This window comes from Bos grunniens, chromosome 20 (genome assembly GCF_055505025.1).
Source record: "Bos grunniens cultivar Pamir isolate PY7600 chromosome 20, Bosgru_T2T1.0, whole genome shotgun sequence".
Taxonomy (NCBI): domain Eukaryota; kingdom Metazoa; phylum Chordata; class Mammalia; order Artiodactyla; family Bovidae; genus Bos; species Bos grunniens.
The window spans coordinates 36,851,748-36,864,261 of record NC_141184.1 but is presented as its reverse complement, the minus strand read 5'-3'; the positions used below and the strand labels follow the sequence as shown (position 1 = coordinate 36,864,261).

General features: G+C 43.6%; 1 protein-coding gene across 13 annotated transcripts in view; it reads left to right on the top strand.

The window, feature by feature from the left end:
- DAB2 (DAB adaptor protein 2) overlaps positions 1-12,514 on the top strand; it is a 209,856-nt gene that overhangs the window by 145,838 nt on the left and 51,504 nt on the right. For 7 of the 13 annotated variants that reach the window (XM_086361540.1, XM_086361535.1, XM_086361531.1 and 4 more), the window contains exon 1: positions 3,954-4,125. The exons of 2 other annotated variants lie outside the window; for them this stretch is intronic. The gene's annotated coding sequence lies outside the window, so the exon portion shown is untranslated. Of the gene's footprint in view, positions 1-3,953; positions 4,126-4,954; positions 5,062-6,074; positions 6,334-12,514 lie in introns of those variants that run through there. 4 more of the 13 variants (XM_086361533.1, XM_086361537.1, XM_086361527.1 and 1 more) reach the window with 2 other exon arrangements.

Genomic DNA, 12,514 nt, shown 5'->3' with positions numbered 1-12,514 from the left:
TGTTCACAGGATAGAGAGTTGTATAAGCATTTGCTACAATAATAATTGATATTAGCATTTTGCAGGATTACACATATTTTTAACAACTTTCTAACTTATTTTCCAAATAAGGTAGTATTTTAATGCATAATTCACAAGAGAACTCTTTTTCCCTTTACAACATCTCATTATAAAAATTTATATTATTAGCAAAATGTAGCAAGCTATGTAAATCTATCATGGAATTTTTAAATGTTCTTCACATTACATCATTCTAGCTTTTCCAGGAACAATTGCATTTCACTAGTGTTTCGCATCACAAGCAAATAACAAATACTGAGTTCTGAAGTGCTATCCAGGTGCTAGAGCAGGAAACAGCAACCCACTCCAGTATTCTTGCCTGCAAAATTCCATGGACAGAGGAGCCTGGTGGGCTACAGTCCGTGGGGTCACACAGAGTTGGACACAACTGAGCATGCACGCCACACACATACAGGTGTAACCAAGAAAACAAAGAAAAGCAACCAACAAAGCAAAACAGAAATAGCCTGCCTTCAGTGAGACTATGCTCCACATATTTTGGATTTTAGGTAAAGAGATAGATGATACGGAAAACTCTCCAATATTTGCCCTGCCTTCCCAACAGCCAAATCTGATAGCGCCAGTTTAACTGCATCTATGAAGGTGCAGAACAAATGAAGGTCAAAGAACATTTTCTGGGAACAATAACCATTCTTTTCTTTTTTTTTTAACAACACTGAGGAGGGGAGGAAAAAAAAAGTGACCTTGTTAGAGCCACAGACTTCAACCAGTCCTTGTTTGATTAGAATATCTGGAAGCATCCAGCAAGGCACCCAGGTGCACAGATGGCTTACCCATGGCCAAGTCTAAAGAACCATTTACCATTCATGGGAAATGGCAGGATTCAAAATGGAATGGTTAAGGAAGATGAGAACAGTAGGGAAGGAGATAGAAGAAGGCCAGGAGCAAGAAGAAAGAAAGCCTTAGGTCTGCGAGCTGAAGGGGGAAAAAGCCAGCTTAATTATGGAAGAAAAGACATACACATAGGAGAGCTCACACAGGCAGAGTTGCTGTGGAAGCACATTCCAGGAAAATCTTAAGAGATTACTTTAATAATAAACCATGCATTCTTCAGCAAGCCATCACGAGATTAACTACCCCTTTCCTCAGCTGGGAACCGTCGTCAGTTTAGGGTTTTTTTTTTTTTTTCTTCCTTCTCCCTCCCAAGCAGCTTTTGTGCAAGGAGAGTCATGCAAGGACCATAGCTTTTCAAGCACTGCACTCAAGTTTCCTCACCTTAATTTTCCAAACATTCATTTCAGGAATGATAAGAAAAGACCACGGTTTAGGCAGGGTTACCATCTGGGTGGGCTTGGGTGTGATTCTCCAGCTGCGAGCGTGTTCATTTTAGATCCACTGAAAAGCCAACAGCTTCCATGGGACAGGGTACCCTGTCCTACCAGGGATAAAAAGGGTTATGTTTATTTTCATTCTTCTCTCTTTTTTTCTTTCTTTCTTAATGTGAGAAGGACAGTGAATTACTGCCAGAAGCAATATCAGAGCCCTAGAAATATAAAAACACACTTCAAATCAAATCAGAGCTCTCTACTGTCGACTCAAGATTTCTGTATGAAATGATAGAGCTGTCCACTTGAAGCTGTATGTATGAGCCCATTGCTCAAAAATGAAGTGTTTTCATCGAAATCTTCTCTTGAAACTGCAACTCATGGCAGATGAAATCATTTTCTCTGGCCTCTTAGACAAATCCCTTCCATTTGGTGGAATAGAGCAAACATAAGTCAACATTTCTTGATGAGAGTCTTTCAATTAAAAAGAAAAAATAGATGCGGGTGGTCACTTCTGAGAAAGTGTTACATAGTGAGGTTAAAAGAGAGAACCTTTTTTCCCCCCCTCAAATTATCAAAGCCTGTATGTGCCTGAAATCAGCTGTCATTTTTCTAACTACTTAGCTTTGGGAAATGAAACCAACCTTCTGCACTCCTGGATCTTAGAAATAAAGCACCAGGTCCTAAGATATACAAGAATTAAAGTTCTCTGCATAAAAGTTATAATAGTCCCAAGACTGAATTTTACATACCTCTTGTCATTCACACAAAATCATTTTCTTAATAATAGTAAATTACCTCAGAGGAATATTGAAAGCTGTCAGCACCACCCTCCCTTCCCCTATCTCCCCAGATGCGAGGGGGTGAGACAGGTGGCAGAAACAGTGAAGGTCCAGAGAGGTAGTGTTCTCACTGTTACCAGGTTTTGCTGCTCTGCACCCCTAGCTCCTGGGCTGTTCCAAATCTGACCTACTTGAGAGCAGGGACTGTCACTCATACTGATTTGTCCCAAATTACACAGTGGCTTTGCAGTCGGGGCTAAGCTGGAACCACAAAATACATTCTTGGTGTCCCAGGAGCCCGATTTGAGCCCCCAGTTTCCAGAGATAAAATGCAAATCCAGTGTGTGTTGCTTACTCAATAAAATCAATTACCCCCTCCCATCCAAGTCACAGTTTAGTATTTTCACATTTACTACACACTGGAGGCGCCAGTGGTAAAGAGTCTTCCTGCCAATGCAGGAGATGCAAGAGACATCGGTTCAGTCTCTGGGTGGGGACGATCCCCTGAAGAAGGAAATGTCAACCAACTCCAGTATTCTTGCCTGGAGAATCCCATGGACAGAGAAGCATGGTGGGCTACAGTCCATGGGGTTGCAAAGAATTGTACACAACTGAGCACGCATGCCAAACACTGTCTCAGACTTTTAAAAAAAGGAAGGAAACAGACACATTTTCACAAGGATAATTTCATAATTCTTAAAAAGCAGCAAAGCTTCTGGGGATGTTTTACAATTGTTCATGATTTTAAAATATGGAAAAGATGAATCCCCAGCTTGTTAAGGTCCACTAAGTTACAACTATGGAATGCCTTCTACTGCTGAGTATTGCATATCAATATTTTCAGTGTTTTTATTCTTTTTTTTTTCTTTCTTTCTTTTGGCCAAGCCAGGAGGCTTGTGAGACCTTAGTTCCCCCACCAGGAATCTAACCTGTGACCCCTGCATTCAAAGTGGAGTCTTAACTATTGGACCGCCAGGGAAGTCCTTTTTCAAATATTTTATTTCTCATATTTCAGATTTTTTTAGAGGTATAGGAAACACTATGGAAATCAGATAAAGTCATATTAAATGTCTACACAGGGATGCCCATTCTGCGGGGGAAGCCAGTAAATAATCTGTTTACATCAAATATATAGCTTACTTAGATAAGTTATATAGACCTGCACATTTTTGTTTGTATCAATTTCATAGAGTATTGTTTTATGTGTATATACAGGATTATATTTCACACATAAATGCAGTGTATTTTACATATACACACAGATTACCCACCAATTTACATATACACACAGATTACCCACATCTGCCCTGAAAGAGACATGAATTCCTTTAACCGGGGTGGGAGTGCGATCACACGTGCAACTGTAGAGACAGCAGATTCTGAGCTAGCATCCACTGCCTCTAGCCAGGAAAGTCAGGAGTAAAGGCAGCCCTTTGTTCCAAGGGCCCCATCGGGTTCAGATGACTTGGGACGCCACATCACTGGAAGCGGCAGTCCAGAGAAGGAATTTTTGAGATGAAGGTCGCTGGGTCCCACCCCTTTCCTGCGGGGTTTCCCTTTCCTGTCCTTAAGCGCACTCTCCCCGGTCCCTTGCCTCAGCCCCGCGAGCCTGGGCTGCGGACGGCGCCCCGACTCCCTACTCCTCCCCTTAGCTGGGCTCGGGGCGATCGCCCCCCGCTGGTGGGGCTCCCGGCTCCCCGGAGCCGGCTACTTTGCGCGGCCCCAGCTCGAGTTAATAAACAGTTAAGTTTGGAAGACTCAGCAGACACGTTGAGGGGGAGTTACCCAACCCAGGCAGCAAAAACATCCCGGCGCATTCCTGGGGAGTCCAAAGCTGCCAGCATCTGATTAGAACCATATCTCGCCGGGAGTGGCCCGCGGCTCCGAGGCTCCCGGCCGGCGGCTATTTAAGCGCGGCAGCCGTGTGGGCAGCGCGGCAGCCAGGAGGCTCGGGCACCGAGGAGTCATGCTCGCATCGCAGAGGCGCTAGCTAGACTGTGAGTATCTCTGGTTCCTTCTTCCCTTTGGCCCCATTTTTGGCGACCTCCCTCCCTCCTGTGCTCTTTTCCCCTCTTGGGATGCAAAACTGGGACTGTTGGGGCGTCTTATTAAGAAGACGGCGGCGTACTTGGCCAGACGGGCGCTTTTGTGGCCTGACATCCGAGGAATGCTTCCACGGAAAGCCTTTACCTTTGGGGTCGGACTCCAGATGTCCAGCTAGTGACATGTAACAAGCGCCTCCCTTGTGTGTGTGTGTGTGTGTCTGTCTGCTTGTTCAAAAGCCCTACTGGTGTGGCTGCTGACCGCCTAATTAACTCCTCCAAGAGTGTTTATTTTTGCCGTGTGACAAAGGCTGGGGACCTGGTTTGTACCCACGAGAAGCTTTTTCCCAGTGACTGACAACGTGTGGCGTTCAAATATGAACTTTGTCTTACACCCGCATTCTTAAGAAAGTATCTGCCCAAGAGACTGAACAAACTTGTTTGAAATCCTCCGGGGATTTAAAAGGTGTTTGCCTGCTTGCTGTAATCTAGGAAGATCAAGGATGAATTTTAGGAAGGGGGGAAAAGAATGAATGGGTTAACACCGTGGAGCCCCAGTCCGCATAGCCGGTTTCATAGCATGGAACTGACTGTGTTATTTGTTCCTGCCGTCCTTCGCTCTTGACTTAATTCTTAGCAAGGAATTCAGGTCCGCAGTCAGTTTTAGCAGGGAGCCCTTTGAGTCCAAAGGGAAATCTAACTGGATTAAATAAAAATGCTTAAAGAATCTGGATGTTATCTCCACCCCCACCTTATCCTCTTTTTTTTTTTTTTTTTTTTTTAGTTTGTGTTTGGAAGGAAGAGAGGCACTCTGTAAAACGAGAAGAGCAGAAATCAGCTTCCAGACACATGGAAAGACTTAAAAATTCTGGAGGGGCGACTTCATGAATAGTAAATGTTGTTATTGCACTATAAAGTGACTTAATGAAAAAATTTCTGGCTCTAATCAGACAAAGCAGGGGAGTGGGGTAGAAGGAGGTGAGACAGAAGTAACTCAAATAGAAGGAATGGCTGAGGAAAAGAAAGCAGCTGCAAAAAAAATGCCTTTGAGATGTCCAATAAGGCTCTCGAAATGGCTTTGATGGGATTTTAATTGATCTTCCTGCAGGCTTGAGGTTGGCTCCCCACACAGGAGCATCTCCTGGCTACTGGTGAGGGAAAAACTACTGGGAACGGGGGAGCTTGACAGCTACCGAAAGGCTTGTCTCCCTTGCTCTGGGTCACCTCCACCTGGCTTCTTAAACCAGCAGCCAGACCTTGATTAGGCTACTCTTCTCCGGGGCAGGTGCCCACCCTACCTCTCACCAGGTTCTGTCTCTTCTTTGAGGGGAGATGGGCCTCCATGACACTGTAAGAAAGTTTGTTGCCATGAGAATTCACCTCTTTTGGTTGAAGTGCTAGGTATGTGGCTACACCTAATACAATGTGCAATCTTGTCGGAAAAGCACAAAGGAGGCCTGGGGGATTTCTTTCCAGTGTGTATTTCTGGGACAGATTACTTCTAAATCCCTCGTCAGTCTCCTCCTAAGGCAGACTTGGATTCTTTCTCCTGTTGATGATGAATAACTTCATTTTCCCTTCCCTTCCCACTCCCAGCTCTCTTCCTTCTTATCCAAATGGATGCCCTAGAAATCAGTCCTTCTCAAGCTCTACCCTCCTCCATTTTAAAATAGAAGATAGAGGACTGTCTCCCAGCTTTCAGCTCTGACACATAGGTAGCTGCCATTCTGGTGGTCTTAGACACAAGCTGATTTTCTCCTGAGGATGTGAGAGATGGAAGGGGGGTCCCATTGCTTATTCAAGGCCTTGCCTCATTATTAAGGGCAGAAATTAGGATCTGCGTTTCCACTCTAGACTTTTTATAGTTGTGGATTCAACTAAACGTCCAAATTCCTGTGCCTTAGGCTTGCTCCTTGCTTTGCCTGAAAGGTCGAATGACTTTCAACCACCCTGTTTGGGTTGAACAGAATTGCTTTTGAGACGCTTGTTGGCATGAAGGGACCCCAGGAAGCGGCTGTCCAGGTGGTTGGGGTGACCTTTATTTTCCTGCTCAGCCATGCCTCTGTTACCTGAGGATTTACAGAGAGGAAGACCGAAGCCTCGGTCATGGCTCCTGGTCAGTAGGAGGCTTTGTGGAGACGTGGACTCTTGGTGGTAGAGCCAGTAAGTGCTGTTTTATTTCTCATCCTACCCTCATATGTCTGTAAACCTACACTAGCTACCGCAGATATTTTTCACCTGGGTAGTTGTTTTTTTCTGGCTGCATTATGTTTGTTGCTGTGTGCAGGCTTTCTCTAGTTTCGAAGAATGGGGGCTACTTACTCTTTGTGGTGTGTTGGCTTCTCATTGCAGTGGCTTCTCTTGTGGAACAGGGACTCTAGAGTGTGGGCTCAGTTAGTTGTAGCACGTGGGGTTAATTGCTCTGTGGCATGTGGGATCTTCCCAGACCAAGGATTGAACCTGTGTCCCCTGCGTTGGTAGGCGGATTCTTAACCACTGGACCACCAGGGAAGCCCACCAGGGAAGCCATAGTTTTGAAGGTTCCATATGTTTCCCTTCCTCAGTCTTTCCTAACTTGAGGATTTAATCAGTGTTTTTCTTAAAGACAAATCTAAGATACTTAAATATTTAAAAAGGCTACCAAAGACAGAGCTCCAGGGTGCTAAGTTGCCCTAAGGAGAAAAGACTTGAAAGTGGACTGGTTGAGGAAGTTTTGGTATTTGACCAAACGCCTAGGGCTCTCTAGGGCCCAGGAAGGTGGCTCAGAGGGTAAAGCGTCTACCTGAAATGCGGGAGACCGGGGTTTGATCCCTGGGTCGGGAAGATCCCCTGGAGAAGGAAATGGCAACCCCCTCCAGTATTCTTGCCTGGAGAATCCCATGGATGGAGCAGCCTGGTAGGCTACAGTCCACAGGGTTGCAAAGAGTCGGAAACGACTGAACGACTTCACTTTCTTTCTTTCACTTTCTAGGGCTCTCTACTCTCCAGCCACCCTGGTGGCTCAGTGCTAAAGAATCTACATGCCAATGCAGGAGACACAGTTTCGATCCCTGGGTTGGGAAGATCCTTGCAGTAGGAAATGGCAACCCACTCCAGTATTCTTGCCTGGAGAATTCCATGGACAAGAGGAGCCTGGAAGGCTACAGTCCATGGGGTCGCAGGAGTTGGACATGACTGAGCATGCACGTGCCCTCCAAGCAGAACCAGGATGAGGACTGGCAGTATGAAACACCTGAGGAACAGGATGTGATATCTAAAAATTCTCTGGTGCTGCTGTGTAATTCTAAAGTTGAAGCCGTGCCACTGAATTGCACAGAGGTTGGCCAAAATCACATTTAGCTGAAATAGCTGTAACCCCAGATCTCTGTATTTAAGGGAAACCTAACTCATGGTTATGTATCCTGACGGGATTAATCCTGTGACTCAGAAGGAAAGCAGGCCTTGGAGTCCCCTTCTTCTACAAAGAACACACTGATTTCCTGTGAGGGGAACAAATATGCTGAGAGTGAACACAAAGCGCTGGCCCACAGGCCGTTTCTGCCTCCCACCTAGCTAAGCCAGGGAGTGGTGGTGAGCAAGTGGGTTCTGCAGTCCTGTGGCCTCAGTTCAAATCCCAGGGACTGCACTGCTGCCTGTGTGACCTTCAACAAATTGCATCACTTCTCTGTACTTAAGCTTTCTTATCCAAAGAGAATAATACCTACCCACAGTTTTGCTGGGAAGACTGTTAATCTAATATGCTTAGACTCCTATACTCCGTTGTTTTGTTTTCATTTTGCCTCCTGAACTGCTGAATTACATATCTTTAGTGAAAATTATAGGCAGAATGCGGAATATCTTTATCAAAGTTGGACACCACCCATCTACCTGAAAAATGTTAATCCCTTAAGCTCTTCATATGAACAAAGCCAGGGAATTTGCTGTGCTTACACTAAACCAACTGGGAGTTACTCTCTGTTCTCTGCCTGGAGCTTGCAGTTTGGTTTGGTCAAGCTGATCTCTGGTCTCATTTCAGTCTTTCCCCCCACCCCCAGACTCCCTACAGAGGGGGAGCAGTCCTTCCCTAAGAAGTCAGCATTGGAGTAGAAGGAAGGGGGAAGGGAGGGACCCCTGTACTAAACTGAGGAACTAGACTAGAACTAAAAAGCCTTCTAAGTACCTAGGGCCCCATGCTGTCCTTGCCCATAGAGCTGGGCAGGTTGCCATGGTTACTCCCCTTCCCAAATCTTTTTCCTACCTTGGAAGGAAGCCTGCTACCTTAGGGTAAGCAAAATCTGAACAAATTGCTTCCTGGTCTAAAAATGGAAGTTACTTTTTTTTCTTAAGTGAGATGGAATGTCCTCTCTACCTACCTCATCTTTCCCTTCTAAACTTATTTTAATCCAAAACTTTACTCCTAATTGTCCAACTCCAGCTCATACTTACATCATCACAGTAAAGAAAAAACATTAAGACTTATAAAATTTCAGGAACATAAAAGCTGCTGCCTCAAGGTAGAAGCAGCCCGGCAGTGTCTCTCTGCTGCTATAAGTTATGACTTAGCCTCTGGGATAGCTAGAGGCAAGTGACCTTTAACTTCTTCAAACTGGTAAGAACTTTGTGTCAACAGAGCAGCGGGAGTGAATGTTCAGCTGCAGGGAAGTTACCAGGAGGCAGAATGCATAAAGGCTGTCTCTTAGATATTTAGGTAACCACAAAGGAGAAGGAGCTGCTGGGTTGAAAGTAAAAATACTGGAAAAGCTGGGTTTGAAACATTCTCCAACCTGGAAGAGATTTGGGCAAGGAATTTATGATTGAATGTTTCCTCTGGCTAAAAAGTGACCCCATTTCTCTCTAGCAATGTGTTACTCTGAAACAGACTTAGATCTTTGTGTGACAGGTAAACTGCTAGAAGTGCTCATTTAACAGTTAAATTCATTCATTCTTTCAGTTGGACACTTAGCTAGAGTGTGTAGTTCACAGATAGAAAGAACTCATCTCAGACTAACTCTCAGAGTGTAGTCCCCAGATCAGCTACATCGGCATCACTTGGCAACTTGCTGGAAATGCAAATTCTTGGTTCCTATCCCAGACCCACGAAACCAAATATGAGCAGTAGGGTCCATCCAGCTGTATTCCAACAAACCCTTCACATGATCTAAGAGAAACTTTCATAACTCAGTTGTTCAATGGAAAGCATAACAAAGTAACTGAATTCCTACAATCATGGAAATAATAAAGCAAAGCATTTAAGCGGAGCTCAGTTTAACTGAATCTTAAAAAGATGAAAAAGCACAGATCCTGATTTTTTTCCCGCTATCTCAAGTACTGCTTTTTTGATTCTAGGAAAACCGATCTACTCTTTAGTTCTATATTACCACCTCGCTTCCAAATTCTTTTCCCTCTTCTGGGGTTTTAAAGGAACATAATTAATCTCCATTTATTAGAAAACTGTCCCAGTTACTTCTTTTTAAAAAAAGACTTCAGTAAACTACATCATTCTTCTTGAGCCAGATGGTTTTCTCTAACCTATAAAACGTTTTATTTTGTTTTTTCATGCCATGCCCAGAGTACAGATGAAGGCCTCTCCATCATGGTAAATGAATCTGTTGCATTTGGTTTTTATAGTGCTTTATGGTTAATGCAGTACCGTTCTTCTCCCATCTGACTTTCACTTTAAATAACTTAAGGTAGAAACAATATCTCCATTTCTTTGCTCCAGTGTGATCAATAGATATCAGCCTGCCCAAGGTCATTCCGGTAAAGTGGTAGAGTCAGGATGAAAGCATGAATCTTTATGATTAAAATCCTGATGTTTATCAAAATACTTAGTAAATACCTTTATGTGAAGTATGTGGCTAGGCTAGCAACGGAAGACCTCCCAGTGAGTAGGAATCTAGAAGAAAGTTTGAGTTACGTGAAGGAAAGAGAGTAGACTCTAGTCCTGCAGTGGAATGACAGCATGGCTGCTTCTTAGGCATGATACTCAATGTCTCTGACCCTGAGTCGCTTCACTCACCTTGCACAACAGTCCTAAGAGTGACCGGTGTTAATCAGAGAGACTGGTGTTTAGCAGAGGTCGCTTCTTAGATTGAAAGATACAAGGGTGTGATGTAGGAGAGAATTGGAACTCTGAAGAGGCAGCAGAAGTTAGTGGTTAAGAACCTGGGCTCTGAACCACAAATGACTGTGTCCATAGTAACTAAGCTGATACAAATGGTCCTGTTTTCATTGTTTGTGGTCTTTAAGCAAACTGAAATCTAGAGATGAATGGATTCGGGCTGCAAATGAGAAGCCCATCTTTCTTACATACCGTGAAACTATTAAACGTGAGGATCAAGCAAGAAAATGTGGCAACGCTTCGTAGACCAGTCCAGGCATACAGATGTTAACTCTTAAGGCACCTCTCAAATGTTCTCTGGGCAGGGCAGTTGCGTCCTCCTGAGGTTAACATTAATCTATGCCCAAAGAACTGGAAAGTGAAGAATAACTTCCTTAATGGATCTGTGCTGGGTGCAACTGCCCTCCTTGTTCTATTGATAAACATTTCACCCAGTGACCTCACTTATTCTTCATATTTTAAGTGTCCTATTAAGGGAACAAGACCTGTTCTAATCTTCTATAATATGTAGTGCAGATTCTAACACGCTCTTTGTCACCATTTAGTGCAGCAGAAATAAGCCACATGTGTGTGAATATTTGTCAGAGGGTTCACATAGTCCTGTGAAGATTGCTGAACCAGTCTGTCTTTGGGACACAACGTTAATCCTGATGGGAAACATATAACTTAACTTGTAGACCAAAGGATCAGAAATTGGAATGGTACAAATAGTAGGTGCTCAAATCTCCCTTCAAAGAAAATATCAGCTGTGCTTTACTACATCAGCATTGAGTGGTGGTGGTATGATTTTGGAGTTTCATTTTGGGATTTCTTTTTTAAACCTTTGCCTCTGAAGTCAGACATCTTAAATAAAACCCCAGCTTCAAAGTAGAAAACAAATATGTAACTGATCGAACAGGCTTTTTTGGCCATAGGTGGTTGACAGTATGGAGATTTAATATTGATTGCTCCCTGGACCAAGGTTTGGCTGTTAGCTGAAACTTTTCAGAAGTGTTCATGTACTTGAATTGAAATGATAGTTTTATTTAATGTCCAACCTGTCTTCTGAAGGATATATTGATGCATAGATATTTGCTTGGCTGCCTGATAACTTGTTCTTGGGGGTTTTGATTTGTCAGCTGGTCTGAAATTTTTGTTGATTGTAATTGAAATTTGGATAAAAGTATTTATATCTACTTTCTAGTGGTAACTTTAAATGGTAACTTTAAAGTTAGCATCTAAATGGTAACACCCACTGGGGAACATATAACTGTCAACAATTGCTTCCTACAAGAAATTTAAAGAAAATGACGACCGCTCAAGTAATATATTGTTTTATTATAATTAAATGGTATACAGTAGAGTCCAGAGAAAGAAAAGGACTCATGTGATGATGGACTTGGTCTTTAAACGAATGGTGGAAGTCAGATCAGCAAAGCGAGGAAGAAAAATGCGTTCTAGGCAGAAGCTCATAAATATATCATGCAGATGTATGCCCAAAGAATACTGACTGGCCAGTCTGAACAACAGAAAGTACAAAATGGTAGAGAGGTCAGAGGTGATAGATTTGAACACAAGAGCTGTATTGCAACTGAGCTTTGGATGTCAGGGCAAGAACTTAGATCTTTATCTGCTAAGCAGTGGATCCCTTTATTAAATCAGGAGAACAAAATGCTGACTCAGATCAATTAACCTAGCTATCTTCGCAGTAAGAGTTTGAGTGGTGATTGCTCAGCTGTTGAAGAAAAACCTGTATTTCATGAAAAATCAGAAAAGTAAAGATTTTAATATTAAGGATCAAATGGAACCTTGTATTACCCCTAATGTTTTAAGGGCACTACTGTTTACCAGACTGGGGGTGGAGGGGCAAGGGTGGGAGTCAGTTCAGTTCAGTCGCTCAGTCGTGTCTAACTCTTTGCGACTCCATAAGCCGCAGCACGCCAGGCCTCCCTGTCCATCACCAATTCCCAGAGTCCACCCAAACCCATGTCCATCTAGTCGATGATGCCATCCAACCATCTCATCCTCTGTCATCCCCTTCTCCTCCTACCCTCAATCTTTCCCAGCATCAGGGTCTTTTCCACTGAGTCAACTCTTCACATCAGGTGGCCAAAGTACTGGAGTTTCAGCTTCAAAATCAGTCCTACCAGTGAAAACCCAGGACTGATCTCCTTTAGGACAGACTGATTGGCTCTCCTTGCAGTCCAAAGGACTCTTAAGAGTCTTCTCGAACACCACAGTTCAAAAGCATCAATTCTTTGGCAC